Source organism: Balaenoptera physalus (assembly GCF_965194825.1).
Source record: "Balaenoptera physalus genome assembly, chromosome: 4".
Taxonomy (NCBI): Eukaryota; Metazoa; Chordata; class Mammalia; order Artiodactyla; family Balaenopteridae; genus Balaenoptera; species Balaenoptera physalus.
The window spans coordinates 86,936,919-86,950,712 of record NC_138891.1 but is presented as its reverse complement, the minus strand read 5'-3'; the positions used below and the strand labels follow the sequence as shown (position 1 = coordinate 86,950,712).

At 35.0% G+C, this 13,794-nt stretch overlaps 1 protein-coding gene across 3 annotated transcripts in view; it reads right to left on the bottom strand.

Annotated features, from left to right (window-relative positions):
- The window catches only part of LOC309659921 (cell surface glycoprotein CD200 receptor 1-like), a 39,022-nt gene that overhangs the window by 14,536 nt on the left and 10,692 nt on the right, over positions 1 to 13,794 (bottom strand). The window lies entirely within an intron of this gene.

Sequence of the window (13,794 nt, the reverse complement as noted above, 5' to 3'; positions counted from 1 at the left end):
TCCTGGCAAATACTCACTAGGCATAGAGACATCATAATAAACAATACCTTCTTCCCTCCATGAGCCTAAGGTCCAGGCGAGAAATTAGCTATGTAAACAATAATAACATAAAGTTGTTGGTATGATGATAGCAATATACATAATGTCCAGAAGATAAAAAGAAGAGATGTTTCATTCTAAGAGTGCAGTAGTAAGAGATTAGGAAAGACTCTACAATAGATGATATTTGAGCTGGATCTTAGAAGATCAGTTTTCCAGGAAGGTAGAAGGAAAAAGAAAATTGCACAAAGAATGACATTTAGAAGAAGGCATGAAGCCATGGGATCTTCAAGGAACTACACATTATGTATTGTATTGCCATTATGTGAGAAAAACTGGATGTGTGATTAGAATTGAGGTTGGATCTTGGCGGGCTCTAACTGTGGAAGACACAACACTCCTAAAAGTTTTCACGAGGAAATGATACACTTCTAATGCATCTACAATGGACGTATCTGTCCAGCAAAGAGAAACATTTTACAGTAAAATTCAGTGCACAGTGTTTTTCTGGAAAAATTTTGAATACACTACTTCTCTTAGCTACCATTTTCTTTTACAAAACATTGATAAATAATAATTTTTGAACACTCACGTTAGAAACAGATTTTTGGTAATTTGCACATGTTATTCATTTTAGTCTCTCCTATTGACAGGTATTATCATCCTCATTTTAGAGACGAAGAAATATATATACACAGTGATGAAGCAATTTGGCCAAGGCCGCCCAACTTGTAAGCTGCTCCAATTGCCCAATTATTTTCGTGCGAGTAGTTCTTCCTGCAGTGAGTAGGAACCAAGGGTTGGATCCTAAGAAGTATACCAGGATAAATACACTACCCAAATTAACCCAAATTGAGAGAGTTGGAGAAGAAAGTCCAAGCCATGTTTCTGAAGAAATACTGATAGACAACGGTCTGAAAGAGCACATCAAAAGGCAAGTCCATAAAATCAGGATTATAATGGCACATGGATACAAGCATTATGAATGCTGGATCTGAATGGGAATAGTTAAGCTAAGGAGGAAGATTTGAGACAATTGCCAAAATTCATGGGCCAAACCCACCACTCCCTCACAAGATTGTAAGCTCCAGGAGAGCAGGGATTTTCATCTATGTTGTTCATTCTTCATCCTCAGTGCTTAAAAGAGTGATTTGCACAGCTCCCTGGCATGTGGCTGGCTCAAGGTGGGTTAAAAATAAAGGTCAACACAACCCTATAGCAAGCTGGGCTAAAGATACGGAAAGTTAGTTTACAGAAAAAGAAGTATACATGTCTCTTAGTCATTTAGAAAGAAGCACAGCATCATTTATGTAAAAGAAACGCAAATTAAAACTGTGCAGAAATGCCATTTCTCACCAATAAGATAGTCAAAACCCAAAAGTTTGACAACATACTCTGTTTTGCACAACTATAGAGAGATAGGCATGCCAATATACTGCTGGTGGGAATGTAAAATGTTACCGATTCGATAATGGAAAATATGACAGTAAATAGCAAAGTTACATATGCATTTTCCTTTTGACGCAGCCATATCACTTCTCAGAATCTATCCCAAAGATATGCAGGCAACAGTATGAAAATATATATATACAGAAGACTCGTCATTACAACATTGTAATAGCAAGGCTTTTAGAAATAACCCAAATAGCCACCCATAGGGAACTAGTTGTCTAAATTATGGGACATCCACAAAATGAAGTATAATGAAACTACTAAAAAGAATGAGAGATATCTTTATATTACTATTATGGAGTGATCTCCAGGGCATATTGCTAAGTGAAAGAAGAGGGACAGATAAAAGTGTATACAGTATCACATTTTGTGATATGCAGCTAAAGCAATGCTTACAGAAAAATTAATAGCTTTAAATACTAATTACAAAACAAGAAATATCTAAAATCCACTTGAAAAAGCTAAAAACAAAAGAGAAAGAAGAAAATAATAAAAGGAAGAGCAGAAATCAACAAAACAGAACAAGGAAGACAAAAATTAGCAAAATCAAAAGCTGGTTCTTTGGGAGTTTCCTGGTGGTCCAGTGGTTAGGACTCGGTGCTTTCACTACCAGGGGCCGGATTCAATCCCTGGTCGGGGAACTAAGATCCTGCAAGCCGTGGCGTGACAAAAAAAAAAAAAAAAAAAAAAAGCTGGTTCTTTGAAAAGTTCTTCAATATTTATAAACCAATAGCCATATTTATCAAGAAAAAAACAGAACACAAATATCAGGAATGAAAGAAGGGACGTTAACATAGATACTACATTCATGAAAAGAATAACAAGCAAATATTAACTACTTTATGCTAATCAAATTCAGTAACAGATGAAATGGACAAATTCATTGAAAGACACAGCTTTCAAACCTCATTTGGGATTAAACTGATAATCTGAAAAGCCTTATACTTATTAAAGAAATTAAATTTGTTGATAAAAATCTTCCCGTCAGATTGGTTACACTGACAAATTTAAGCAAACATTTAATAAAGAAGAAATATCAGTTCTACACACAAACCCCCTTCAGAAAATACACAAGGAGGGAACACTTCCCTACTCATTTTATGAGTGTAGAATAAACTGTTCACCAAAACCAGGCAAACACATTACAAATAAGAAGGAGAGAGCAGTAACCCTTATAAACTTTAAGACACAAAAATTTTTCACAAAGTATTAACAAATCAAATCTAGCACTTGTAATACAACGTGATCATATAAGGTTTCTCTCAAGAATGCATGTGGATTGAATACTCAAAAATCAATGAAATTGACCACATTAACACAATAAGGGAGAAAAAACATATGATCATTTCAGCAGATGTAGAAAAAGCGTTTGACAGAACTCACCATGCATTCATGATTTTTAAAACTCTAGGAATAGAAATAAACTTCCTCAAACAGTTAAAGAGCATCTGTGAAAATCCTATAGCTAACATCATACTAATAACGAAATATTTCCCCTCTAAAATCAAGAACAAAGCAAGAATTTCTGCTCTTACTTCTTTTCAATTTTGTACTACAGGTTCTAGCGATTGCAATAAAGCAAGAGGAAAAAAAGGCATATAGATCAGAAACAGAAACATAAAACTGTCTTTATTTGCAGATGACATGATTGTTAGAAATCTATAAAACAGCTCCTAGAATTAATTGAAATTAGCAAGGTCATAGTATTAAAATAATATTTTAAAAAATTATATTTTTATATACTAGCAACACATAATTAGAAAATAAAATTTTTACATCAATTCTATTTATAGTAATGTAAAAGAAAAAACTTAGGAATAAATTTAACAAAAGATGCACAAGGCTTATACACTGAAAACTACAAAATATATTACTGAGATAAATTAAAGAATACCTATATAGATGGAGATAAATACTTGTTCTTGGATGGAAAGACTCAAGAGGTCAACTCTCCTCAAATTGGTCTACAGATTCAACACAGTCTTAATTAAAATCTAGTAGCCCCGGGCTTCCCTGGTGGCACAGTGGGTGAGAATCCACCTGCCAATGCAGGGGTCACAGGTTCGAGCCCTGGGCCGGGAAGATCCCACATGCCACGGAGCAAATAAGCCCGTGCACCGCAACTACTGAGCCTGCGCTCTAGAGCCTACGAGCCACAACGACTGAGCCCAAATGCCACAACTACTGAAGCCCGCGTGCCTAGAGCCCATGCTCCACAACAAGTGAAGCCACCGCAATGAAGCCCGCGCACCGCAACGAAGAGCAGCCCCCACTCGCCACAGCTAGAGAAAGCCTGCACGCAGCAACGAAGACCCAACACAGCCAAAAATAAATAAATAAATTTTAAAAAAAATCTAGTAGCCTTTTCTGTGAAAATTAAGAAGCTGAAATTTATATGGGAGTGCAAACCTACAATAGCCAAAGCAACAGTTAATAAATGAATAAGACTGGGAGACTCATATTACCTAATTTCAAGCTTTACTCTGAAGCTGCACTGATCAAGGCAGTCTGGCATTGGCTAAAGGATAGGCACATACTTCAATAGAGCGGAATAGAGAGTCCGGAAATAGACTCACACATTTGTGGTCTATCGATTATCACCAAAAATGTTAAGGCAATTTAAAAGGAAAAGAAAAGTCTTTTTTACAACTGATGGTGGAACAACTAGATATCCGTATGTAAGACGAAAAAAAGAACTTTAACCACTACTTAATACCATACACAAAAAATTACCTTAAATTTGATTATTGACTTAAATGTACAAAGCTGAGACTGTAATACTTCTAGAAGAAAACATAGGAGATAATCTCTGTGACTTTGGCATATACAAAGATTTCTTATAATACATAATAACAAACCATGAAATAAAATTTGATAAACTGGACATTATCAAAATTTAAAACTTTTGCTCTTTGAAAAAGAACATTAAGAAAATGAAAAGGGAAACCACAGATTAGGAGAAAGTATTTATAATACATGTATTTAACAAAAGACTGCTATGTAGAATATGTGAAGAACTTTTACAATTCAGTAATTTTAAAAATCAATATTAAAAAACAGGCAAATGACTTGAACAGACACTTCACCAATAAGATATTCAAATTGCCAATAAATACACAAAAAGATGTTCAACATTAGTAATCGTAGAGGAAATACAGACTTAAATCACAGTGAGATAATGATTACACACCTGTAAGTATGGCTAAAGTTAAAAAGACTGATAATATATATTGGCAAGAATGTGAAGCAATTGGAACTCTCACACATTATAAATGGGAATGTAAAAAAGTATAACTACACTAGAAAATTTCTGGCAGTTTTTCAAAAGTCAAACATATGCCCACATATAACCTCACCATTCCAATCCTAAGTATTTACCCAGGAGAAATAAAAACATATGTCCACACAAAGACTTGTGCATGAATGTTCATAGCAGCTTTATTCACAAATAACCAGAAGCTAGAAACAACCCAAATGCCAGTCAGCAAATAGATAGATTAGTTATCCATACAATGGGATACTATTCAGCAATGAAAAGGAATACACACAACATTGAATCTCAAAATCATTCCCTTGAGTGAAATAAGGCAGACACAAAAGAGTACACTACACACTACACAAAAGAGTACGACTAATGTAAAATGCTAACTAATTTATGGTGACAAACGGCAGATCAGTGGTTGCCTGAAGATATGGGAATGAAGACAAGGATGGACTACCAATATACATGGAGGAATATTTGGGGAATGATGGAAATGTTTTGTATCTTGTTTGCGATGATGATCACAGGTATATACAACTGTCAAACCTCATCAAAATGTACCTTTTAAATGGACGCAGTTAATTGTACATAAATTATCCCTAGATTTAATTAAAAATAATATCAGAAACATCAGGTTGTAACACACATAATATTAGAACATGCATCTACACAAATAAACATAGAAGAAAATACAAATGAAAAACGCTTGGTGCTGAAAATAATGTCTAAAAAAAACCCTTTTCCATCTAAGTCAAAATCATCAGTAGAAGTAAGATGTTTTGTGATTTGACTACTAACGAAACCTCTTAGTCACTTTGAGCACTCGCTTTGAGTTTTCTTTCCCAAATCGTCCTTGTCATATGCCTGAGCAAGCATATACCACCCACACAATAGACACTGTATAGGCATTGACTGTGCAAACCCATACTCCAAAGGCTTCCTCCAGTGAGTGGAAAAGGCTCTCAGAGACAGCGCATGGTTTTCTTGTGCTACTTAACAGTTTTTATCTATTGTAAAATCCTGTGCTCTGCTGGGCTCTACTGACTAAAAAAGTTAGATAGGCATTTCTGATAATTTCACCATTCTCAATAAAAACCTCTGATTCAGTAACTGTTATTAACCAAAATAGAACATGGATTATGCCATACTTAAATAGTCAGTATAGTCAGTATAATTTCTAATGTATGAAGATGGAAAACAAAAAATTAAAGATTTTTCTGCCCTTTCATTCATTGGCAAGGTTTTGGGAGAATACAAACAAGCAGTAAGGAGTCTGATCAAATGAATTTTAAGCTAAAAGAATTCTAAAATTGAAGCAAAACTGTAGCTTAAAGTATCTGGCTATGCTCTAATAAAATGACCATATAGCTGTAAAAGAGAATAATGTAGAATAGCTTTATTTTTACATGTCTTCTGATATTTCTCTCCAAAACTTGAGGCTTCTATGCTAGTATTGAACTAATTAGAAGTCATTCTTATTGCTTATTATGGTCTTTGCATCTTGTCATCTTTATTGTTATTTAACATTTAATGAACTTACTATCAACTCTTTAAAAGAAGGAACATAGAATACATTGAAATATATTGGATATATTTCAATACACTGAAATCTGTGGGAATATTCTGATATTTTACACAAGGAAAATATTTGGTGTTTCAAGCTTTCAAACTTCAAAACTCTGCAAGTTATAATAAATACGGAACTGGATGATTTTGGATTAAGCAATGGCAGAAAAATATGAGAGATATGAGTTTTACTTCTTACTCTGCTTCTTCCCTGAATCATTATAAATAATTAAATGAATTTATTTACTCTAGTTCTCTCCTCTGCAAAACATAGACTGTCATCCTTACTTAATAAGTAAGGAATAACTAGTGAAAGGTATCCAATGAACATTACAAACTGAGGTTTTAAACCCAGTAAAAAGGAAACCGTACATCTCTCCTAAAGATTCAAGTTTCATTTAAAATAAGTGCAACTCTGAGACTGAGATCTTAATCACACAAAGAAAATTAAAATTACATTGCCAGAAGAACTTTATTTAGCTATACTGAGCACATAACTTTTTCTAATCACCAGTATGGTGAAGTAAATACAGTATAGAAAACTTTACTATAACTTTTTGGCTCCAGAAAGCTTAAAATATCAACCTTAACATTTTAGTTTGTATGTTTGTATTGTGTTTTATAAAACTGCATTTTGTGGATATAGGTTAGACATAAAAGTATTATTTCCCAACAGTTTTTAGAGTTATGAATGGATTCAAGCAAGAAGAGACATTGAATTGTTTTCTTTAGAGGTCCTGAAAATAAGATGAATTGTCATCCAAATAGTCTAATTCTATTTCTGCCTCTAATGCAATGATTTTCATGTTGGGAACTAGTGGAAGTCCATGATAATTGGCCAGAAAATCCATAAACTTTGTAACTTTGGGGGAAGGGATCCTAATGTACAATTTTTTTTCTGATATATAATTTAAAAGTACTCTTACCCCTGTAAGAATAATTGAAAGCATAGCCAATTTTCCCCCCAATTTTATTTTCTAAATAGGAAACAGGAATAGTTGGAATAACAGACTCATGTGATATTTTTCTCTACTAAAGCTACCTGAAAAGTAATGCACTAATTTTACGAGAAATTTTGGAAGAAAAGAAATAGGTTTTTTTCTGCCTTCTTTCACTAGCTTTCATTGAGATGGTATCTTAGTGACCACCTATCACATATATAAGAGCTTTTGGACTGGTGGAGGGAAGCTGGAAGCTGCGTTAATAATATTTATTTATTCAATTACAATAGCTAAGCACTCAATAAATGCCCATTTATCATGGAGCTTTCAATCTAATGGGGACAATACACATTAACCAAATAATCAAATAATTATGTGAAATTGCAATAGCAATAAATGAAAAGTACATAAAATGTACCTTGAGTAACTTATCCTAGTACTGAGGCATGGTAGGCAGCCTCTAAGATGGCTCCTACTGTTCCCCCTTCCTGGTATTTGTGTCTTTGTAAAATCCCCTTCTCTTGAGTGTGGGCTGGATTTACTAACTCACTGCTAACAAATAGAATACAGCAGAAGTGATAGAATGTCACTGCCAAGATTAAGTTATAAACAGACTGTGGCTTCTATCCTGGTGTTTTCTCTCTCACTCACTCTTGGCTCACTGTGAGAGTATAAATATTTGTTAGGGGGTAATTTATTATGCAGTAATAGGTGATTAATACATGGCCCAATGAACAAGAAGCTGATAATAAGAAAGAGAATGAGAGGAGAACATTCCAAATAAAAGTACTTTTATGTGCAGAGAACATGTATCTGGAGGGAATATACTAGATCTGAAGAAAGACCAGGGCTAAAAAAAAGATAGTTTCAGCTTTTGCTATAAATCTAGTCTCCCATAATGATTTCAGGATTTTTTCCCTGAGACAAATGTATTTTCCTATGGAAAGAGAAGAGAAAAGCAAAATAAATGTTTGCCATTTTGGCAATATAAAATGAAACATGCCTTTTAAAATTAAAACTATCTCCTTCATCTGTCTCATAGCTTAATATTTCAATTAACATGATCCTTGCCTCCAAAAAAGGAAAGAAACTGAAATGCAAAATAAGAAATTTTTTATTTTAAATCATATTTGTTATTTCTGCAGCAGAATTTTTCCAGGGGAAAAAAACTATTTTGTAAACATCTGAAATTGTATGATAAAAATTATTTATATTAATGAACAGCAGCTACAAACTTAAATATAGCTAAATCTCAAACATAATACTGAGTAAATAAATGTAGTGATAAAATAATATACATAGTATGATTCCATTTATGCACAATACCAAAAAAAAAAGGCAAAATAAGTTTTATTGTTAGGGACTACATATGTACATGGTAAAATGTAAAAAAAAAACAGGGAATGATTGTACCCCAAAGAGAATGATTATCCCAAAAGATAATGGCTACCTTTAGAGCAAAGTTTGGGAGCTATAATTGAGGAAGAATTGGCAACAGTCTATGTCTTAATTTACATAGATATTCACTGTATAATTGTTCTTTAAAATGCACATATATCATACACTTTGCAATATATATTATATATGTCACTATACAAGAAAATTAAAATAAGTACAAAGAAACACAAGAATACTTACTTTCTTTAACATAATAATGTCAACAATTGATCCTGGTATCACAACATATATTTCGTGTTCTTACACTTTATGAAAGTGATTTATGTTTTAAAATACATTAATTTAGTAGCAGGCAACACCTAATTAGGTGTTCAGTAAACAAAATATTGGGTAAAAACCCAAAGTTTTAGCAGAGACAAAATAGAAAAAAAACACCAAAATTAGAGTAAGAAAATCAACTAACATTTTGGCTCTTCCATTTATTACCTCTGTAATCTTGCACAGATTACTCTCTGAACCTCAGCTGCTTTATCTACACATATGGGAATTTAGTATCTGATAACAGTGGTCATTTAAATTCGTAAGGGGAAGGATGATTATTTATACCACTGATAAATGATACTAGGAGAACTAATTAGCTATTTGGAAAAGAAATATAGATAGGACACAATGCTAATAAAAACCATATTTCTGGGAATAATTTTTGTGTGTGTGACGATAGTCACAAAGTCTGCATCATTTTATTAGGACACAGTATTAATAAAAGCCATATTGTTGGGCTAATTTTTTTGAGGCAGTTACCATCACATAGTCCAAAACTAGTTAATGAAGACAGATTTGTTCCCTAACTCATGGAAGATGTTGTACAAATATGTATCAGTGATCACAAGGGTCAGTGTGTTCAGTGGACAGATCATGAATATATATGCATATCAAATATACAAAGATACAGACATACCTCCTTTTACTGTGCTTCACTTTACTAAGTTTTTTACAAATTGAAGTTTTGTGGCAACCCTGTGTTGTCAGATGATGGTTAACATTTTTTAGTAATAGCGTTTTTAAATTAAGGTATGTACATTGTTTTTTAGACATAATGCTATTGCATACTTAATAGACTACAGTATAGTGTAGACATAACTTTTATATGCACTGGGAAACCAAAAAGTTTGTGTGACTCACTTTATTGCAATATTCACTTTATTGTGGTGGTCTGGAACTGAACCCACAATATCTCCAAGGTATGCCTTATGTTCTAGGATATTAATTCCAGCATAGTTTTTAATTCCAAGAAAAAAAACTAGAAACAACCAAAAAGTCAATCTGTAGGGGCCAATTAAATAAGTTATAAAATAATATCTATGAAAGAGCTTTGGAAACTGCAAAATAATTATTGATACGATTTTTTTTTAATGTTTGTAAAATTCAGACACAGTATTAAGTGCTTTATATACATCATTTAGCTTAATCCTCACAGCAACCCTAGACGCTATCTCAGGATTTTTGGGTAAAATCTCCCAATTTAAAAATATTGGCAACAAATTCAAATTTTTAAAAATATTACATGAACCAGTCAAAATTCTCTTCAAGCCAGATCCAGCCCATGGGCTGCCAAATTGCTGTCTCTGTGGAAATTAGAGAAGAGGCCACAACCAGAGTCTTGAAAACATTTAAAATTAGGGATCTGTTGGAGGAAGTGAAGTTAGCAGAAATGATGAGGAAAAGTAGAAAGTAAATGCAGTGTCTTGAAGCCAGGGAAAGAGATTTCAAGACAGAAATAATCAAGGTCAAATCATGTATGAAAAGTCTTAAAGTAAGGACTAAGAGGCTTTATGATTTGCTAACAAGGTCATCAGAGACATTTAGGAGCTGTAAGAAAGTAGTGTTATGGTACAGTGGGAGGGACAGAACAGACTGCAAGGGGCCAAGCAGAAGCAATTGTCAACAAATGTAGACTTGCTCTTTCAAGAAGTTTGACCTTGAAGGTATGGGAGAATGGGACAGTGGCTTTATCCTTTCATGTCAAACCTGAAAGAGAGACATGGGGCAATATCTGGAACTATGAGGACTGAGAGGGTATTTAAGAAGAGAGGAGAACATAGCATATTTGTAGACAGAAAGAGGGAGCGCTAGAAGTTACAAGAATGAAGGAGGCTAACTGGTAAAGCAGGATCCTAGAGGTAGGGGGAGGAGATGAGACAAACACAAAGTGGAGGCTTGCTTTTGAAGACTGACACTTGGTTTCTGAGAGAGAAGCATAAAGGGCAAGAGTGGTTACAGATACAAGAGACATTTTGAGGAAGTTTAGGTTGACAGACGTTTTCTGAGTATACGTACTCAGCTTCAGGTAGCTGTGCAGAGCTCTGGGGATGGTAGAATGAATAAGGCAAGGCATTAGCCCTCAGAAACCTTATCATTTGGGGAAGTTAAAGTCCACATTGGATGATGGGTAAATCTGAAGGTGAGCAGAATCTGATCTATAGCAGCCTGTAGATCTGGGACAACAGGGTTAGTTTGGGTAATGAAGAAAGACCTAAAACAGTGTTCTTAATCCTAGCTCCCATCAGAATAACCTGCAAAAATTTGTGAAAGTCCAGATGCCCTGAAAGGTCTGATTAAGTAGGCTTAAGATACCACCACTGTATCTTTAATATTTTAGGCCCTGCGGGTGACTCTGTCTGGCAACTAGCTTAAAATTACTGGCTTAGAACAACCTCTGGGTAACATGTAGGAGAGAGCCAAAAAAAGCAGAGAGAATGCTATTTTGGAGAATAAAAACAACTAGATTTAATAATTTTGAATCTACCACTATTTACTACTTGAACATGTTTTCAAAGATTGTCAATACCACAAAAATAAATCCTATAACCAGATACTCCCATATTACGTAATAGATAAATTGTAGGGAAAGATGGCATAGTATTTCATGGTAAAGTAACAAAATAGCAAAGACAAAGAAAAGAAATCACTAAACAATTTAAAACTGCATATGCGAACACCCTGTTTGGGAAAACATCTTTACCGAATCACTGACTGTTCTCCAATGACACAGTTTGAACATACTCAGGCTCCCCCTATGTTGATAGAAAATTAACATAGAATTGGTGGTCTAAGCCCACAGCCTCAATTTCCCCCCCACCCACTCCATCCTCTATGTCAGCAATTTGTGGCTCTTATACCCTTCCATTCAAACCACAATTTTGAAGGTCACCAGGCCCTTTACAGTCAAACTTTAGACCTTTCTTCAATGCTTCTGTTCCTGAGTTGCTTGGCGTATTTTGATGCTATTATTTTCCTCTCCCTCTAAAACCCCTTCCTTCACCTCTACCACTACCCTGTGCTTCTCTCTATCTGTCTCCTCATTTGCAAGCCTGCCTGTCTCCTCAGGCACCTTAATAAAGGTATTGCCCCAAGTCTCGCCTGCCCCTCTTTCTCTTTATACCTTCTCTCACCATCCTTTCCCACCTCCAGAATTTGAATTGGACCTCGACATAGTTGCTTTCTCCTTGTTTTACCACTTCAGTCACAGTGTAGCTCCCTCTGCCCTCATACAGGCTGTTTGACTCTCTGGAATGTTCATCCCCTCAACCCTCCTTGCCTAGCTATTTTCTGCTCATCTTCATCTTAAACCTCACTTCCACAGGGCAGTCTTCCCTGACCCTCAGACCAGATCAGACTTACCAATTACACATTTCCATGCCACCCTATACTTCTCTTTACACATTTTATATTGTTTAATTATTTGTGATGATTTAGTTAATATCTACCTTTCTTATCAGATTCTAAGGTCCATGAGAGCAGGATCAATGTCTGTCTTATTCAAGTATCTGCAGCATGAAGCATAGTGTCTGACACATGGCAGACACCCACTTACTTATTGACTGACAGAAAAACTAGCCCACATGCTAGCCTTGACTTATTTTTCCTAAACAAAAATCTCAACCCTTAAGCTGCTATTTCTCTTCACTTGAATGCTTGCTGTTACTTCAAGTACATCACATCTAAAAAACCATAGATTCTCCCACATATGCTTGCCACATCCATTTTCCCCTCTATTTTTGGTGCTATGGAGGATTTCCAAGCTCAGCTCATCCACTAAAAAGTTGGGTTATGTCTTTAGGAATTCCTCAAACATTTCTGGGCTTTATTTGCCCATGTATAAAATGAAAGAATTTAATTTGAAGGTTTCTAAAATCCTTCCTGTCTGAAAACTCAGTACTTCTCAATAGTGTCATGCATCTCCTTTATTTCACAAATGAGGAAATTACTGTTTAAAGGGGGGCAAGTAATTTCTTAAAGATGACATAGCTAGCGGTTAGAATTATATCTCATGACGGATCTTTAAGTCCAATACAGAGATATATAAGAATCTAGAAAACAAGGGAAAGGGGAGTGAGATTTTCTTGAGAAAAATGAAAAGCACCAAAATAGTCAAGGCATGGATGAAATTTAGAAAACAAAAAGGCATTTAATAATATAATACATTTGATCTAAATGTCCAAGACAATACAACCAACCAAATCAATATCACTTGGTAAAAACACAATGATATTAAAAAGGCATAGATTTGAAGAAAGTTCTACTTTGTTTATGGACAAGTAAGCTTCCACACATAACAACCACAAATTCTGGACAAAATAGAAAAACAACTATTTGAAGCCACTGGCAAGTAGAAAAAGCAAGAAGATTCTTGAGAGGTATCAATCCTTGAAAGAAAGAAAGTTTCCCATATTTACCACTTCTAGTCCCAGGAAAGGCTGCAGTTGGCATGACACTGGACAGCTAAAACTCTAATAGAAAACCCACAGTTCTCTGAAGAACAAGAAGATAAATTTCGGGGCAGCCTTGGTCTCTTGAAATTGAGAGAGACAGAGAGCTAGAGTTCTAAATTCTGTGTATAAACTGTACCCACCTCTCTGGCTGACCCCAAGCCCCACATGGCAGGGCGCACTTGAAGCCAACTAGCTAAAAGTAAAAGCACCGAGATTTAAAATACTGTCCAAGAGATGGGACTTCCCTGGTGGCCCAGTGGGTAGGGCTCTATGCTCCCAATGCAGGGGGCCCGGGTTCAATCCCTGGTCGGGGAACTAGATCCTGCATGCATGCTGCAACTAAGATTTCGCATGCCGCAGCTAA